Here is a 19,552-nt window from a genome sequence, read left to right as displayed (position 1 = left end):
CAATAATGTTAAAACAGATTTCTTTTTGTTGAACTATCCTTGCATGCCTTGAACAAACCAGTCTTCATCAGAACGCACTATTCTTTCTTTATTTAAATCTCTGTGGCCCCATGGACTGTACCCCACCAGGCTATTCTTCATTGTTTGATCGGTTAACATTTCAAATGTGATTTTGCATCCTTGTTTATGAGTGAGATTAACTATACGTTGCCCTTTTAATGCTGTTCTTTAATCTAATGTAGGATGAGAGTTATGTTCACTGTTTAGAAAAAGATGAGGACTGTTTCATCTTTGGGTTCTGGAACAGATTAAATAATAGAAATTATCAGTCTATTCACTATCTTTGAAAGATAGTGACTACTTTAGTAGTATATATTTTGGATCACTTTTTACATTTCTCCCCTAGTTTGGGGAAATTTCTGTACCCTTCTTGAATCAAATTTAGAAATTTAATTTCCCAGAATTTGTTCTTTCCATCTAGATTGTCTAAAAGCTTTTATAAAGGATTTCTTCCTCTTTCTTTTATTTTAAATTTTGGCCATGCTTCCCAACTTATGGGATCTTAGTTCCCTGACCAGGGACCAAACCCATGCCCCCTGAAGTGGAAGCATGGAGTCCTAACCACTGGCCCACCAAGGAATTCCCATGGATTTCTTCTTTTGAAAATTTCTTAACTTTCACGAAGCACACTGAGTTTCTCAGTCTTCACTGCTAATATTTGTCTTCTCTTCTTCTCTTGACTACTGTCAAGAGGTTGGCCTGTTTTGATATTTTCAAAGAATCATCTTTTTTCTTTCGTTTCTCTTCATTAATTTGTACTTTCTGTGTTTAATTAGTCCTTCCCACTACTTTTATTTATTTTGTTAAATTTGGCTTTTTGTTTTTGTTTTTTACCTTCTTGACTTTTTGCCTTATTTTTTCTTATCTAATAAATACATTTTAAGGGAGGGTGAATTTCCTGGTGAATCCAGTGCTTAAGACTCCACACTTCCACTGCAAGGGACATGGGTTCAATTCCTCATCAGGGAATTAAGATCTCATATTCTTTGTGTTCAGAGAAAAAAATTTTAATAAAAGTAAAAGCAAGAACACTCTTCTTGAGTTACATTTAGACACATCATCTCATGCTATTGGTAGTTTTCACTTTTAAATACACTCTGCTTTCTAATAGATATTTTCTATAGTCAAAAGTCATTTAGAGGTATGGCCAAAATGCCTGTAGGCGTCCTACATGCACACCAAATCACAACTACCTATAAAACAACTATTTATGAAGACAAACTGGACTACAAAAAAGGTGTTTCAGAATTAAAAATATAAAAAAGGAACTAGAACCAGAATTAAAAATATAAAAAAGGAACTAGAACTAGATGAGGAAGGGGGTGGAGACATAGTGCAGTCAGGAATCATTCCCCTGGGTGAGTGATCCACATATGGGAGATAATCACAACTGCACAGGTTCTCTCCAAGTAGTGAGGAGGCTAAGCCTCACATCAGGGTCCCCAGGCTTTGGGCCTCCTGCAGCAGGAAGACAAGCCCCAGAATGTCCAGCGTTGAAGGCCAGTAGGGCTTGTAGACATGAGCCAGAGGACCAGAGGAGATAGACTCTGCTCCCAAAGGAACAAAAAACACTCACTCACCAAATCCCAGTGCAGAGGCAGTAATTTAAAAGGTGCTCAGGTCAGATGCACTTGCTGATCTTGGAAAGCCTCACAAAGGCAGGCGGCAACTGGGACACCCCTGTGGATAGATGATGGCAGCCATTTGGGGGACTCATTTTACCATGAAGACACTGGTGTTGACAAGGAAATTTCTGGAGTCTCCCCACTAGCCTATAGCCTCAGAGGGCCAGCACCACTCCCGAAATCTCCAGGCCAAGCAGCTAGCCTTTCAGAGACCTGACACCCTCTACCACTGGGCCAGCACCAGCCCAGGGTCCCCCACAACCCCCACAGCCAGCCACCCAAGAACTGGTCCCACTCACCAGCAAGTTGGCACTAGCCTGGGGCCCCCCAAAACCCACAGCCAACCCTGGGACAAGGAGCCTCCCACCAGTGGACCAGCACCAGACCCAGGATACCCCTGGCCCTGCAGCAAGCCCACACAGGGGAAACTGCTAGAGAATATAGTTCTGGTGACCAGAATATAGAATGCTGCTGGGTCCCCTAAGAAGTCTCCTAGGGTGTGGGGGAAGATCCAACAGGAAGGAGATATATGTAAACAGATAGCTGATTCACTTTGTTGTACAGCAGAGACTAACACAACATTGTAAAGCAATTATACTCCAATTTAAAAAAATAAAGAGGGATTCCCAGGTGGAAGTAGTGGTAAAGAACCTGCCGGCTAATGCAGGAGATGCAAGAGCCATGGGTTCAATCCCTGGGTCAGGAAGATCCCCTGCAGTAGGAAATGGCAACTTACTCCAGTGTTCTTGCCTGGAAAATTCCATGGACAGAGGAGCCTGGTGGGCTACAGTCCATGAAGCCACAAAGATCTGAACAAGGCCACTTCTGCAAGATCAAGAAACATAACCAACCCACCTACCGTACAGTAATAAACCCAGAGAATTAGGCAAAATGAGGCTACAGAAGAATATGTTCCAAAGGAAGGAACAAGATAAAACCTCAGAGGAAGAACTAAGAGAAGTGGAGATAAGAAATCTACCCATAAAAAGTTCAAAGTAATGATCATAAAGATGCTCAGCAAGCTTGGGAGAAAAATGGATGAACAGAGAGAAGCTTAACAAAGAGTTAGAAAATAGAAGAACCAAAAAACAGCTGATGAATACAATACTGAAATAAAAAATACACAAGAAGTTTCACTAAGATGATATGGAGAAATAAATCATCAAACTGGAAGACAGAGGGATGGAAATCACTAAAGCAGAACAGAAAGAAGAAAAAAAATAATTTTAGAAAATGAAGAGCATTTAAGAGACCTCTGGGACAACATCAAGCATACTAATATTTACATTATAAGGTCCCAGAAGGAGAAGGGAGAGAGAGGCAGAGAACTTATCTGAAGAAATAATAACTAAAAAAAAAAAATCCCATAATCTGGAAACGAGAACAGACATCCAGGTCCGGTAAGTATAGAGAGTTACAAACAAGATGAACCCAAAGAGATCTTCACACAGACACATAATAATTAAAATTGCAAAAATTAAAGATAAAGAGAGTCCCTTAAATGGAGTAAGAGAAAAGCAACTAGTTACATACGAAGGAATTCACATAAAACTGTTCTCTAACTTTACAGCAAAAACACTGCAGGACAGAAAGGAGTGGACCAATACAGCCAAATTGATGAAAGGAAAAACCTACAACCAAGGATGCTCTACCCAGGAAGGCTCTCATTCAGATTTGAAGGGGAGAGAAAGCGTTTAACAGGCAAGAAAAAGACCAAAACTGCTCAGCACCGCTAACTCAACTCAACAAAAACTGTTAAAGGGACTTCTCTAAGTGGAAAAAATAGACCACAACTAATAATATAACAATTACAAAAGAAAACACTTTATTGGTAAAGGCAAACATAGGGTAAAGGTACTAGAACAACCACTTAAACGTTAGGCTAAGACAAAAGACAAAAGTAGTAAGATCATCTGTGTAGTAATTAAGGGACACACGAAACCCAGAAATGAACACACACTTACACGGTCAATTAATTCATAGCAAAAGAGCAAGAATATACAATGGGGAAAATACAGCCTCTTCAAGAAGTGGTATTGGGAAAACTGGACAGCCACATGCAAAAGAACCAAAGTGGACTACTTTCTCAGACCATCTGTAAAGATAAACTCAAAATGAATTAAAGACTTATTAAATGTAAGATCTGAAACCATAAAACTTCTAGAAGAAAACATAGGTAGTACACTCTTTGGCACATCTTAGCTATATATATATATATTTTTTTTTTTTTTTGACGTGTCTCCTCAGGCAAGGGAAACACAAGGAAAAATAAACAAATGGACCATATCAAACATTTGTACAGTAACATCTTACCAACAACAAAATGTGTTGATAAATAAAGAACATGGTATTGAAAAAGAATTTGTATCTTGTTTCTTTTTTTTTAATTTTATTTTATTTTATTTTATTTTTTCTCTAATTTTATTTTATTTTTAAACTTTACATAATTGTATTAGTTTTGCCAAATATCAAAATGAATCCGCCACAGGTATACATGTGTTCCCCATCCCGAACCCTCCTCCCTCCTCCCTCCCCATACCATCCCTCTGGGCCGTCCCAGTGCACCAGCCCCAAGCATCCAGCATCATGCATCGAACCTGGACTGGCAACTCGTTTCCTACATGATATTTTACATGTTTCATTGCCATTCTCCCAAATCTTCCCACCCTCTCCCTCTCCCACAGAGTCCATAAGACTGTTCTATACATCAGTGTCTCTTTTGCTGTCTCGTACACCGGGTTATTGTTACCATCTTTCTAAATTCCATATATATGCGTTAGTATACTGTATTTATGTTTTTCCTTCTGGCTTACTTCACTCTGTATAATAGGCTCCAGTTTCATCCACCTCATTAGAACTGATTCAAATGTATTCTTTTTAATGGCTGAGTAATACTCCATTGTGTATATGTACCACAGCTTTCTTATCCATTCATCTGCTGATGGACATCTAGGTTGCTTCCATGTCTTGGCTATTATAAACAGTTCTGCGATGAACATTGGGGTACACGTGTCTCTTTCCCTTCTGGTTTCCTCAGTGTGTATGCCCAGCAGTGGGGTTGCTGGATCATAAGGCAGTTCTATTTCCAGTTTTTTAAGGAATCTCCACACTGTTCTCCATAGTGGCTGTACTAGTTTGCATTCCCACCAACAGTGTAAAAGGGTTCCCTTTTCTCCACACCCTCTCCAGCATTTATTATTTGTAGACTTTTGGATCGCAGCCATTCTGACTGGTGTGAAATGGTACCTCATAGTGGTTTTGATTTGCATTTCTCTGATAATGAGTGATGTTGAGCATCTTTTCATGTGTTTGTTAGCCATCTGTATGTCTTTTTTGGAGAAATGTCTATTTAGTTCTTTGGCCCATTTTTTGATTGGGTCGTTTATTTTTCTGGAGTTGAGCTGTAGGAGTTGCTTGTATATTTTTGAGATTAGTTGTTTGTCGGTTGCTTCATTTGCTATTATTTTCTCCCATTCTGAAGGCTGTCTTTTCACCTTGCTAATAGTTTCCTTTGATGTGCAGAAGCTTTTAAGGTTAATTAGGTCCCATTTGTTTATTTTTGCTTTTATTTCCAATATTCTGGGAGGTGGGTCATAGAGGATCCTGCTGTGATGTATGTCGGAGAGTGTTTTGCCTATGTTCTCCTCTAGGAGTTTTATAGTTTCTGGTCTTACGTTTAGATCTTTAATCCATTTTGAGTTTATTTTTGTGTATGGTGTTAGAAAGTGGTCCAGTTTCATTCTTTTACAAGTGGTTGACCAGATTTCCCAGCACCACTTGTTAAAGAGATTGTCTTTAATCCATTGTATATTCTTGCCTCCTTTGTCGAAGATAAGGTGTCCATATGTGCGTGGATTTATCTCTGGGCTTTCTATTTTATTCCATTGATCAATATTTCTGTCTTTGTGCCAGTACCATACTGTCTTGATAACTGTGGCTTTGTAGTAGAGCCTGAAGTCAGGTAGGTTGATTCCTCCAGTTCCATTCTTCTTTCTCAAGATCGCTTTGGCTATTCGAGGTTTTTTGTATTTCCATACAAATTGTGAAATTATTTGTTCTAGCTCTGTGAAGAATACTGTTGGTAGCTTGATAGGGATTGCGTTGAATCTATAAATTGCTTTGGGTAGTATACTCATTTTCACTATATTGATTCTTCCAATCCATGAACATGGTATATTTCTCCATCTATTAGTGTCCTCTTTGATTTCTTTCACCAGTGTTTTATAGTTTTCTATATATAGGTCTTTAGTTTCTTTAGGTAGATATATTCCTAAGTATTTTATTCTTTCCGTTGCAATGGTGAATGGAATTGTTTCCTTAATTTCTCTTTCTGTTTTCTCATTATTAGTGTATAGGAATGCAAGGGATTTCTGTGTGTTGATTTTATATCCTGCAACTTTACTGTAGTCATTGATTATTTCTAGTAATTTTCTGGTGGATTCTTTAGGGTTTTCTATGTAGAGGATCATGTCATCTGCAAATAGTGAGAGTTTTACTTCTTCTTTTCCAATTTGGATTCCTTTTATTTCTTTTTCTGCTCTGATTGCTGTGGCCAAAACTTCCAAAACTATGTTGAATAGTAATGGTGAAAGTGGGCACCCTTGTCTTGTTCCTGACTTTAGAGGAAATGCTTTCAATTTTTCACCATTGAGGATAATGTTTGCTGTGGGTTTGTCATATATAGCTTTTATTATGTTGAGGTATGTTCCTTCTATTCCTGCTTTCTGGAGAGTTTTTACCATAAATGGATGTTGAATTTTGTCAAAGGCTTTCTCTGCATCTATTGAGATAATCATATGGTTTTTATTTTTCAATTTGTTAATGTGGTGTATTACATTGATTGATTTGCGGATATTGAAGAATCCTTGCATCCCTGGGATAAAGCCCACTTGATCATGGTGTATGATCTTTTTAATGTGTTGTTGGATTCTGATTGCTAGAATTTTGTTAAGGATTTTTGCATCTATATTCATCAGTGATATTGGCCTGTAGTTTTCTTTTTTTGTGGGATCTTTGTCAGGTTTTGGTATTAGGGTGATGGTGGCCTCATAGAATGAGTTTGGAAGTTTACCTTCCTCTGCAATTTTCTGGAAGAGTTTGAGCAGGATAGGTGTCAGCTCTTCTCTAAATTTTTGGTAGAATTCAGCTGTGAAGCCGTCTGGACCAGGGCTTTTGTTTGCTGGAAGATTTTTGATTACAGTTTCAATTTCCATGCTTGTGATGGGTCTGTTAAGATTTTCTATTTCTTCCTGGTCCAGTTTTGGAAAGTTGTACTTTTCTAAGAATTTGTCCATTTCTTCCACGTTGTCCATTTTATTGGCATATAATTGTTGATAGTAGTCTCTTATGATCCTTTGTATTCCTGTGTTGTCTGTTGTGATCTCTCCATTTTCGTTTCTAATTTTGTTGATTTGATTTTTCTCCCTTTGTTTCTTGATGAGTCTGGCTAATGGTTTGTCAATTTTATTTATCCTTTCAAAGAACCAGCTTTTGGTTTTGTTGATTTTTGCTATGGTCTCTTTTGTTTCTTTTGCATTTATTTCTGCTCTAATTTTTAAGATTTCTTTCCTTCTACTAACCCTGGGGTTCTTCATTTCTTCCTTTTCTAGTTGCTTTAGGTGTAGAGTTAGGTTATTTATTTGACTTTTTTCTTGTTTCTTGAGGTGTGCCTGTATTGCTATGAACTTTCCCCTTAGGACTGCTTTTACCGTGTCCCACAGGTTTTGGGTTGTTGTGTTTTCATTTTCATTCGTTTCTATGCAAATTTTGATTTCTTTTTTGATTTCTTCTGTGATTTGTTGGTTATTCAGCAGCGTGTTGTTCAGCCTCCATATGTTGGAATTTTTAATAGTTTTTCTCCTGTAATTGAGATCTAATCTTACTGCATTGTGGTCAGAAAAAATGCTTGGAATGATTTCTATTTTTTTGAATTTACCAAGGCTAGCTTTATGGCCCAGCATGTGATCTATCCTGGAGAAGGTTCCATGTGCGCTTGAGAAAAAGGTGAAATTCATTGTTTTGGGATGAAATGACCTATAGATATCAATTAGGTCTAACTGGTCTATTGTATCGTTTAAAGTTTGTGTTTCCTTGTTAATTTTCTGTTTAGTTGATCTATCCATAGGTGTAAGTGGGGTATTAAAGTCTCCCACTATTATTGTGTTATTGTTAATTTCTCCTTTCATACTTGTTAGCATTTGTCTTACGTACTGTGGTGCTCCCGTGTTGGGTGCATATATATTTATAATTGTTATATCTTCTTCTTGGATTGATCCTTTGATCATTATGTAGTGACCTTCTTTGTCTCTTTTCACAGCCTTTGTTTTAAAGTCTATTTTATCTGATATGAGTATTGCTACTCCTGCTTTCTTTTGGTCCCTATTTGCATGGAAAATCTTTTTCCAGCCCTTCACTTTCAGTCTGTATGTGTCCCCTGTTTTGAGGTGGGTCTCTTGTAGACAACATATGTAGGGGTCTTGTTTTTGTATCCATTCAGCCAGTCTTTGTCTTTTGGTTGGGGCATTCAACCCATTTACATTTAAGGTAATTACTGATAAGTATGTTCCCGTTGCCATTTACTTTATTGTTTTGGGTTCGAGTTTATACACCGTTTTTGTGTTTCCTGTCTAGAGAATATCCTTTAGTATTTGTTGGAGAGCTGGTTTGGTGGTGCAGAATTCTCTCAGCTTTTGCTTGTCTGAAAAGCTTTTGATTTCTCCTTCATACTTGAATGAGATCCTTGCTGGGTACAATAATCTGGGCTGTAGGTTATTTTCTTTCATCATTTTAAGTATGTCTTGCCATTCCCTCCTGGCTTGAAGAGTTTCTATTGAAAGATCAGCTGTTATCCTTATGGGAATTCCCTTGTGTGTTATTTTTGTTTTTCCCTTGCTGCTTTTAATATTTGTTCTTTGTATTTGATCTTTGTTAATTTGATTAATATGTGTCTTGGGGTGTTTCTCCTTGGGTTTATCCTGTTTGGGACTCTCTGGGTTTCTTGGACTTGGGTGATTATTTCCTTCCCCAGTTTAGGGAAGTTTTCCACTATTATCTCCTCAAGTATTTTCTCATGGTCTTTCTTTTTGTCTTCTTCTTCTGGAACCCCTATGATTCGAATGTTGTAGCGTTTAATATTGTCCTGGAGGTCTCTGAGATTGTCCTCATTTCTTTTAATTCGTTTTTCTTTTATCCTCTCTGATTCATTTATTTCTACCATTCTATCTTCTAATTCACTAATCCTGTCTTCTGCCTCTGTTATTCTACTATTTGTTGCCTCCAGAGTGTTTTTAATTTCACTTATTGCATTATTCATTATATATTGACTCTTTTTTATTTCTTCTAGGTCCTTGTTAAACCTTTCTTGCATCTTCTCAATCCTTGTCTCCAGGCTATTTATCTGTGATTCCATTTTAGTTTCAAGATTTTGGATCAATTTCACTATCATTATTCAGAATTCTTTATCAGGTAGATTCCCTATCTCTTCCTCTTTTGTTTGGTTTGGTGGGCATTTATCCTGTTCCTTTATCTGCTGAGTATTCCTCTGTCTCTTCATCTTGTTTAAATTGCTGAGTTTGGGGTGTCCTTTCTGTATTCTGGCAGTTTGTGGAGTTCTCTTTATTGTGGCGTTTCCTCACTGTGTGTGGGTTTGTACAGGTGGCTTGTCAAGGTTTCCTGGTTAGGGAAGCTTGTGTCGGTGTTCTGGTGGGTGGAACTGTATTTCTTCTCTCTGGAGTGCAATGAAATGTCCAGTAATGAGTTATGAGATGTCTATAGTTTTGGGGTGACTTTGGGCAGCCTGTATCTTGAAGCTCAGGGCTGTGTTCCTTTGTTGCTGGAGAATTTGCTTGGTATGTCTTGCCTTGGAACTTATTGGCCCTTGTGTGGTGCTTGGTTTCAGTGTTGGTATGGAGGCATTTGATGAGCTCCTGTCAATGAATGTTCCTTGGAGTCAGGAGTTCCCTGGAGTCAGGGTTTGGACTTAAGTCTCCTGCTTCCGATTATCGGTCTTATTTTTACAGTAGTTTCAAAACTTCTCCTTCTATACAACACCATTGATAAAACATCTACATTAAAGATGATAAGTTTCTCTACAGTGAGGGTCACTCAGAGAGGTTCACAGGGTTACATGGAGAAGAGAAGAGGGAGGAGGGAGTTAGAGGTGACCCAGATGAGATGAGGTGAATCAATAGTGGAGAGAGTGGGCTAGCCAGTTGTCACTTCCTTATGTGCACTCCACAACTGGACCACTCAGAGATGTTCACGGGGTTATACAGAGAAGAGAAGAAGGAGGAAGGTAACAGAGGTGGCCAGAAGGATAAAAGGGGAGAATGAAAAGGAGGGAGACAGATCCAGCCAGTAATCAGTTCCCTAAGTGTTCTCCACCGTCTGGAACACACAGAAATTCACAGAGTTGGGTAGAGTAGAGAGGGGTTAGGGAGGAGACACAGGCGACCTGGTGGAGAAAAAGGAGGGTCCAAAGGGAGAGAGAGCAGTCAAGCCAGTAATCTCACTCCCTAGTGAAAAATGGGTCCTGAAGATTGGGTCCTTAAAGGTACAAAATTGGTAACAAATACATAAAAGCAAAAATTAAAAATCTAGAGTAGAGTTTGGAATTTCAAAAATACGACGTTAAAGAAAAGAAGAAGGAAAAGAAAGAGAGAAAGAACGAACAAACAAAAACAAACAAGGTCGCAAAAATTATAAAGAAAGTACAGGTACAAAATTGATAACTAATACCAGAAAGCGAAAATTAAAAATCTAGAGTAGAGTTTGGAATTTCAAAAATACAATGTTAAAGAAAAGAAGAAGGAAAAGAAAGAGAGAAAAAACGAACAAACAAAAACAAACAAGGTTGCGAAAATTATAAAGAAAGTACAGGTACAAAATTGATAATTAATACCAGAAAGCAAAAATTAAAAATCTAGAGTAGAGTTTGGAATTTCAAAAATACAATGTTAAAAAAAAAAAAAAAAGAAAAGAAGAAAAATAAAGAGAGAAAACAAACAAACAGATACGAACAATGTCACAAAAATTATAAAGAAAATACAGGTACAAAATTGATATCAAATACCAAAAAGCATAAATTAAAAATCTAGAGTAAAGTTTGGAATTTCATATATACAATGTTATATAAAAGAAGAAGAGAAAGAAACAGAGAAGAAGAAAAAAAAAAAAGTCACAGAAATTATATAAAAAAAAACTATAGGTACAAAATTGATAACATATACCAAAAAGCGAAAATTAAAAATCTAGAGTAGAGTTTGGAATTTCAAAAATACAATGTTAAAGAAAAGAAGAAAAAAACAAAAACAACAACAACAAAAAAAAACAAGGTCAAAAAATTATAAAATATATATATATGAAGTTTGCTGAAGAAGAAAAAAATAGGGTATTTTTTTTTTCCTTTTTTTATTTGCAAAGTAATAGGTTATAAAAGTGAAAATTAAAGGAACAATAGAGGACTTAAAATTTTTTTTTTAATTAAAAAAAAAAGAAAGAATGATCGTAAAAATAATAAAAATATATCTAGGACTTTTTTTTTTTTTTTTTTTGTGGGTGTTGTGGGTTCAGTTCGTTTTTGGCTAGTTCCTTGGTCAGATTTATATTTCTCAAGATCTATAGGCCCCTTCCTATGTAGTCCGTAGTAACCACAGGGTTTTGATCTATTGCCTGTAGCTTCCAAGGCGTTTCCCTCTGTTATATCTTCTTCTGTTTGCTAGTCTCTTCAGTATCTGGTTTCTGCCCTGACTCAAAGGGCACGGTGGAGGACACTTTTTTTTTTTTTTTTAGGCTTACTTGTTCAGTCGCGCTGTGGGGAGGGAGGGAGGGATGCTGCAAACAAATAACACTGGCGTGGGCTCGCAGTGCCTCAGCCACCCTGGGTCTGCCCCCGCTCACGGCGCGTGTAGCCTCCCTGTCCACACTGCTCGGACTCTAGGTTGTTCCGCCGGGAACAATCCGAGGCTGGCCCTGGGCTGCATGCACCTCCCAGGTCCAAGCCGCTCAGGTTCAGGCACTCGGGTAGTCCTCAGAGGCGCAGACTCAGTTGGGCCTGCGTTTTGTGCTCTTCCCAGGTCCGAGCGCCAATTTGCTCTTCCCAGGCGAGCGCCAATGCTGCGACTTATCGCCTCCCCGCCACTCGGTTATCTGGATGTAAAACCGGCGCACCTTCTCAGGCAGATGTTGACCGTCCAGACCCCCAAGAAGTTTTAGTTAGCAAAGAAGCCTGCTTGCAGTTTTATAGATAATGTCTCTCTGGGGCTGCGATTGCCCCCTTCCGGCTCTGGCTGCCTGTCACCGGAGGGGGAAGGTCTGCAGCCGGCTATCTCTGCTCAGTCCTTTGTTTCGTGCGCGGGCCCGGCGGTCTTAGGTTAGGGCTGGCTTTTCGCGTGGTAGGTATCCCACAGTCTGTTTTGCTAGCCCAAATTATTTCGCTCAGACAGCGCTCAGGGTATTCAGGCCAAATTCTTACTCTCAGCGATGCAGCCCGCGCCGCGCCTCCCTGCCCAGCCCCGTCTTGCTAATGGCGGATGCAGGCATCTGCGCTGCTTCTCTGCTGGGGGAGTTACTGTAGGGCTCGCAATCTGCGAGTTTTAAATTGTTCATTTATTTTTTCTCCCTGTTATGTTGCCCTCTGTGCTTCCAAAGCTTGGCACAGATTCGGCAGTGAGAAGGTTTCCTGATGTTTGGAAACTTCTCTCTTTTTAAGATTCCCTTCCCGGGACGGAACTCCGTCCCTCCCTCTTTTGTCTCCCTTTTTTTGTTTTTAATATTTTTTCCTACCTCCCCTCGAAGAGTTGGGTTGCTTCTCTGGGTGCCCGATGTCCTCTGCCGGCACTCAGAAGCTGTCCTGTGGAATTTACTCGACGTTTAAATGCTCTTTTGATGAATTTGTGCGGGAGAAAGTGTTCTCCCCGTCCTACTCCTCCGCCATCTTGGCTCCTCCCCCTGTATCTTGTTTCTTAACTATTAGAGCACATCAATTATATTAATTGTATTATTCAAATTATTTGACTTCTTACATATTTGTTTTCACTATCCTGGCAATTTCCTGAAAGACATGCAAAAACACTCATAATTAATGCATCTTAGTAGGTTTTTTAACTTTTATAATATGAACAACAGCTCCAATAACTATAAAAATGCAAAAGAGGTAAATAAGATGGATTTATAGATGGATAGCAGAAAGATGGATAGGTATTTAATAAAGCAAGTAAAACAAAATGTTGACTGTAGACTCTTGATAGTTGCATATTCAGGTGTTCACTGTATAATTCTTTCAACTTTTCTGTTTGAATATTTTCATAATAAACTGTTCAAGAGAAACAAAATTTTAAAACCAACTTCACAGATGTGTACTTTAAGAATGCCCACCAACTAAAGAGCTCAAAGCAAGTTAACTTGCCTTCATCACCCACAGGTATTATGGAATGAAGTTGATACAAGAAAATGTAACACCGCTGTCTTACATATAAACACTCAAAATCTAGCTAGACCTTTTCAGGGGTGGCAGCGAGCACGGACAGAGCGCCATGAAGGCCTCAGGCACAATTCAAGAGTACAAGACGGCAGGGCCGTGCCTGCCTGACTCCCAGGCTCCGCAGGTCGCTTCTCTGTTGCAGGCGCGTGAAAATATATGTGCCTGAGCACGATGTTGCCAAGTCCCCCTTCTGGTACTTTGTGTCTCCGCTGAGGAAGATGAGGTCCTCAGGGGAAAAGGTCTACTGTGGACAGGGAAATCACCGCCGCCGGTGAAGAACTTTCGCATCTGGCTGCGCTATGACTTAATCACAGCTGGAACCGGCCCCCCTGCACGTGGCACCATGCCCAGGCCCACTCAATCCAGGTCATGAAGGTGGAGGAGGTCGCAGCCAGCAAGTGCTCAGATCAGCAGTTCCACGACTGCCAGACCAAGTTCCTGCTGCCCCACCCCGTCCTCCATCACCAGCACAAGCCAGGCTTCACCACCAAGAGGCTAACCTTCTCTTAGGTGCAGGCCTTCTCTGTTGCTGCTGCTGCTGCTGCTAAGTCGCTTCAGTCGTGTCCGACTCTGTGCGACCCCAGAGACGGCAGCCCACCAGGCTCCCCCGTCCCTGGGATTCTCCAGGCAAGAACACTGGAGTGGGTTGCCATTGCCTTCTCCAATGCATGAAAGTGAAAAGTGAAAGTGAAGTCGCTCAGCTGTGTCAGACTCTTAGCGACCCCATGGACTGCAGCCCACCAGGCTCCTCCATCCATGGGATTTTCCAGGCAAGAGTACTCTGTCCCTAGGTCGGTCCAAATAAAACTCACTGGGAAATCCGAAAAATAAAATAAAATCCAGCTGGAATGGTATCAGCAATTAACACTTATTTAACCTTTACTCTGTGCCAGAACATGTATTGTCTCATTTTTATCTTCAGGACAGCCCTATGAGGCAATAACTAATATGACCATTTTATAGTGAGAAAACTGAGGCTCCTAAAAGTGAAGGAGGCTTTCTAAGTCTGGACAGCCTCTCGTGGGCAAAGTCAGAGTTCACACTCAGATCCACGTGACTCTAGGACTAACACTGGTCAGCCATAAGACTCTGCAGACCTGCTGTGTCAACACTGGCCGCTATTACAAGCAGCTGCTGAGCACCAAAAGTGAAGGAAGTCTGAATTGAGATGTGCTCAGAGTATGAAAGACACACCAAATTTCTAAAATTCGAAACGGAAAAAAAGGAAAGAAAATATTTCTGATCATTTTTAATGTTGTGTGTTGAATCAGTATTTTGTATATATTGAGTTAAATAAAACATATTTTTAATTAATTTTAACAATTACTATTGTGAAATAGAAAATCTCCTACCATATCAATAAACAAGGATATAACAGTCATCAGTGATTCCAGGCCTCCAAACGTGAATGAGGACTCCCAAAAGAGAACACAATGCCTGCGATCCAGCAGATGCCACCAACCCTCACAGTGATTGCTGAGGAGCTGGGGGTGGGGGGATGTGATAAATCAAAAAGACAGGACACTGGCCCCAGATAGCTGAGATGTATGTGAAAGAAATGACTTCGATAATCCCAGACTCTTGCATTTTCCCAGACATAGAAGAGTGCTAAACTCCTTAACTTGATATCTGATTTTCCTTACAAAAACCTATGATGTTCAAACTGCCTGCCTCTTTTGTTGCAAACCTGTATATAGCCTGACACTGTCTTCTGCCTTCTCAAAGCAGTCTCCCACGGCCACTTGAAATGCTATTTCTAGAGCTTGGAGTCCTAACATTCCCACCAAATAAAATAATTCTCTACTTTCAGATTGTGACTACCTTTTTAGTTGACACTAGAAATGTTTTAATTGTGTTTGTAGCTCACATTAAATTTCTACTGAATGTGAAATTCCAGTCTACACCTATCTGACTACACCTATCTGACTACACCTATCTGACTCTGAAATGAATTGTTTTGCATTTCTTTCCTCTGTTTGACTCAAACCTCCTTGTGACAAAAATAATACAAAAGGGGTTGGTGAAAAGAATCACCTTAGGCACACATATTGCCAGCCTGAACTCAAAGGAAGGAGGACAGTATTGTCATAGGAGGGGCAGTAGGGGCAGGCATGCTTGGACTGGCAGGCAGGTGACATGGAAGTACTTGTTTTAGCTACAGGAGGGGTTCTCATGTGAAGATCAAATAGACGAGCACATACTAGGCCTCTCCTACATTACAAAAGACCATCCATTGTGGGGTTTGCTATTTAGTGAATGCCTGCTACATACACACTTCTCTAATCTTGCCCGGATTCACAGAGATTCATGGTGGTTTAAAAACATTGATTTTCCCTCCACTGCACTGAAGTGTGAAAAGAGGTAAGAGTAGAACCCCAGAGCAAGTAAGATAAGACAATGCCTCTGCTGATACACCTGGCCCCTTGTCTCAAGCCCCAGAGCCCTGCGGCCCCATCACAGAAATCTGAGCTCACACTCAGGCCAAGACTGGACACGTTAGGGGAAGTAACAGTGTTAGGTATATTAGTGCCAGATTGTGAATTCCTTTGGAGTCCATCCTGAAGGAAATGGGAAACCACTGAAGATACAGTAATGGGAGGCAAATTAACATCGGGTTGGCAAAAGGGACAGGATCATGGAATTTAATAGAAAAAGACTGAAACCTTTGCTACTTTTCCAGGAGTGCTTGCCAAATGTGACACTTCAGCAGGATGGGAGATGGCTACACACCACCAGAAAGGGCCTCTGGTGGGACTTCTGACTCCTTCATCTAGACATTGAATTTCACCCTAACCCTATTTCTAATGTCCTTTCCATTCCTAAAATTCCCTGACCCTGTCACGCTGTAATGCCATGGTTGTTTTCTGTTCATTTTTCCACGTTTTTGGAAAGGAACAAGCGATAGAATATTTAGTGTTATATGTAACCATCCAAATGCACAACAAATATTTCTGTTCCAATCATCCTAGCTACATCTTCTGTCATACAGAAATAATATTACATCCATTCTATGTTTCAAGATGAATGAAATTGTCCAAAATTTCACAGACGTTGTGGTTGGCAACCCAAACTAAACTGCCTTTTTAATCCCTTTTTGTAATTGAAGTGTAACAGATTTACAACGTCGTATTAGTTGCGGGTGTACAGCACGGTGATTCAGTAAGTAGATATTCTTTTTCATATTCTTTTGTTATTCATTATTACAAAATATTGGGGTTTCCCTAGTAGCTCGGTCAGTAAAGCATTCACCTGAAATGCAGGAGACCTAGGTTTGATCCCTGGGTCAGGAAGATCCCTTGGAGTAGGAAATGACAATCAACTCCTGTCTTCTTGCCTGAACAATTCCACAGACCTGTGGAGCCTGGGGGACTACAGACATGACTGAGTACACATACATAGACACACACAAAAATATGGAATATAGTTCCCTGGTCTCTACAAAAACTAAATTGGTTTTAATGAAATTAAACAGCCAAGAGCAGAATGACAGAACACATCATGTCCTCTAACCTAATCCTTGAAACCATTCCCACTAAGTTGCCAAAGTGGTTTTCCAGATTTGTAGATTATTATCTTTATCACAATTGCCTCACAACCACACTCATGATAGAAGGCTTTCACGGGGTGTGAGGAGTTCTGCTGGCTACCTTTCATAATGACTTTCTAACACAACTCTGCAAATTGGGCCTTAGTGGGCCTTCATTACACAGATAGGAAAACTCAAGTTCAGAGACTTTTGTCCCTCACCCTAAAATGGCATCTCTCCAGAACCTCCTGCCATCTAAGACCTCCACACAGACACCCAAATATTGAAAGATGGTTTTCATATGCCCCACCCTCCCCCTGAATTCTCTCAAAGCTGAAAACACTCTGCTCCTTCCACTATCCCCCATGATTCTGTATCCTTTCTTGATCCCAGCCACCTTCCAGGGAGCTCTCCCCACTCACGTCCCACCCTCCACCCAGTTATTACTGTTGTTGATCTAATTGGCATCCACTCCATACCTTTATCCAATTTATTGGCAAGAAGGAAGAGCAGCACACAAGGCAGCACAGCACGTGTACTCAGCTGTGGAAGCTCCTAAGTTCTGGGGCCAGTTCTGTCACCTGCTAACACTGTGCTGTGGAAGTTCCTAGGTTCTGGGGTCAGTTCTGTCACCTGCTAACACTGTGCTGTGGAAGTTCCTCAGTTCTGGGGTCAGTTCTGTCACCTGCTAACACTGTGATTAGAATCACAGTACTGAAAACTCAGTTTCCGTACCTGTGAAGTAGAAAATTATCAGTACTCCATCCCAGAAAAGTGGGGATACAGGAAGGATTCAACAAAGGAAAAAGTCAAATAGGGCAGAGGCAAGAAGTGACCTTGACTGGAGAGAAGACAAGTTCAAATTCCAGCACGCTGCAGGAAAAGCTGTACAGTGTAGCATTAAAAAACAGAGTGTCCAGCCAACACCCTAGGTTCAAGTCTTAGGGCTTCCTTGGTTTCCTCTTCTGTTTAACAAGGAGAATAAGTGCATCTACCTCACTTAAAGAAGCTGCCTCATGGATCCTGACTAGGAGCCCCATTAAGACAAAACCCAAACTTTTTCAGCTAATTTGTTAGTGGGTGAGGTACCTATAATTCAAATACAAGCTTCAGTACTTGAGAAGGCTTGCTTCTTAGAATTCATTTAGTTTATCAGTCAAAAAATATGTGTTTTCACTGCTATATCTAAAATGGATAACCAACAAAGATCTACTATATAGTACATGGAACTCTGTTCAGTGTGACGTGGCAGCCTGGGTGGGAGGGGGGTTTGGGACAGAACAGATACTTGTATATGTGTGGCTGAGTCCCTTTGCTGTCCACCTGAAACCATCACAACACTGGTAATCAGCTATAGCCCAATACAAAATACACAGTTTAAAAAAAAAAAACTTTTATCATTGCAATGAAAAGAATAAAATACTTAGGAATATATCTACCTAAAGAAACAAAAGACCTATATATAGAAAACTATAAAACACTGGTAAAAGAAATTAAAGAGGACACTAATAGATGGAGAAATATACCATGTTCATGGATCAGAAGAATCAATATAGTGAAAATGAGTATACTACCCAAAGCAATCTATAGATTCAATGCAATCCCTATCAAGCTACCAACGGTATTTTTCACAGAGCTAGAACAAATAATTTCACAATTTGTATGGAAATACAAAAAACCTCAAATAGCCAAAGCTATTTTGAGAAAGAAGAATGGAACTGGAGGAATCAGCCTGCCTGACTTCAGGCTCTACTACAAAGCCACAGTCATCAAGACAGTATGGTACTGGCACAAAGACAGAAATATAGATCAATGGAACAAAATAGAAAGCCCAGAGATAAATCCACGCACCTACGCACACCTTATCTTTGACAGAGGAGGCAAAAATATAGAATGGAGAAAAGACAATCTCTTTAACAAGTGGTGCTGGGAAAACTGGTCAACCACTTGTAAAAGAATGAAACTAGAATGCCTTCTAACACCATACACAAAAATAAACTCAAAATGGATTAAAGATCTAAACATAAGACCAGAAACTATAAAACTCCTAGAGGAGAACATAGGCAAAACACTCTCCGACATAAATCACAGCAGGATCCTCTATGACCCACGTCCCAGAATATTGGAAATAAAAGCAAAAATAAACAAATGGGGCCTAACTAAACTTAAAAGCTTCTGCACAACAAAGGAAACTATAAGCAAGGTGAAAAGACAGCCTTCAGAATGGGAGAAAATAATAGCAAATGAAGCAACTGACAAACAACTAATCTCAAAAATATACAAGTAACTCCTGCAGCTCAATTCCAGAAAAATAAACGACCCAATCAAAAAATGGGCCAAAGAACTAAACAGACATTTCTCCAAAGAAGACATACAGATGGCTAACAAACACATGAAAAGATGCTCAACATCACTCATTATCAGAGAAATGCAAATCAAAAACCACAATGAGGTACCATTTCATGCCAGTCAGAATGGCTGCTATCCAAAAGTCTACAAGCAATAAATACTGGAGAGGGTGTGTAGAAAGGGAACCCTCTTACACTGTTGGTGGGAATGCAAACTAGTACAGCCACTATGGAGAACAGTGTGGAGATTCCTTAAAAAACTGGAAATAGAATTGCCATATGACCCAGCAATCCCACTGCTGGGCATACACACTGAGGAAACCAAAATTGAAGGAGACATGTGTACCCCAATGTTCATCACAGCACTGTTTACAATAGCCAGGACATGGAAGCAACCTAGATGTCCATCAGCAGATGAATGGATAAGAAAGCTGTGTGGTACATATACACAATGGAGTATTACTCAGCCATTAAAAAGAATACATTTGAATCAGTTCTAATGAGGTGGATGAAA

At 39.8% G+C, this 19,552-nt stretch overlaps 1 long non-coding RNA gene and 1 pseudogene across 3 annotated transcripts in view; one reads left to right on the top strand and one right to left on the bottom strand.

Moving 5' to 3' along the window:
• The window catches only part of LOC147342698 (uncharacterized), a 153,335-nt gene extending 140,689 nt beyond the window's left edge, over positions 1 to 12,646 (bottom strand). For 2 of the 3 annotated variants that reach the window (XR_015157084.1, XR_015157085.1), the window contains exons 1-2: positions 12,468 to 12,633; positions 1,641 to 1,740 (exon numbers count right to left, since the gene is read on the bottom strand). This is a non-coding gene — a long non-coding RNA (uncharacterized LOC147342698). Of the gene's footprint in view, positions 1 to 1,640; positions 1,741 to 12,467 lie in introns of all 3 variants that reach the window. The other variant, XR_015157086.1, reaches the window with a different exon arrangement.
• Positions 12,647 to 13,216: 570 nt separating this feature from the next.
• Positions 13,217 to 13,674, top strand: LOC147342697 (large ribosomal subunit protein eL20 pseudogene; annotated as a pseudogene).
• The last annotated feature ends 5,878 nt before the right edge of the window (positions 13,675 to 19,552 follow it).

Source organism: Bos grunniens, chromosome 28 (assembly GCF_055505025.1).
Source record: "Bos grunniens cultivar Pamir isolate PY7600 chromosome 28, Bosgru_T2T1.0, whole genome shotgun sequence".
NCBI classification, from domain to species: Eukaryota; Metazoa; Chordata; class Mammalia; order Artiodactyla; family Bovidae; genus Bos; species Bos grunniens.
Note: the sequence above shows the minus strand (reverse complement) of the source record. Positions and strands in the feature narration are given on the sequence as shown.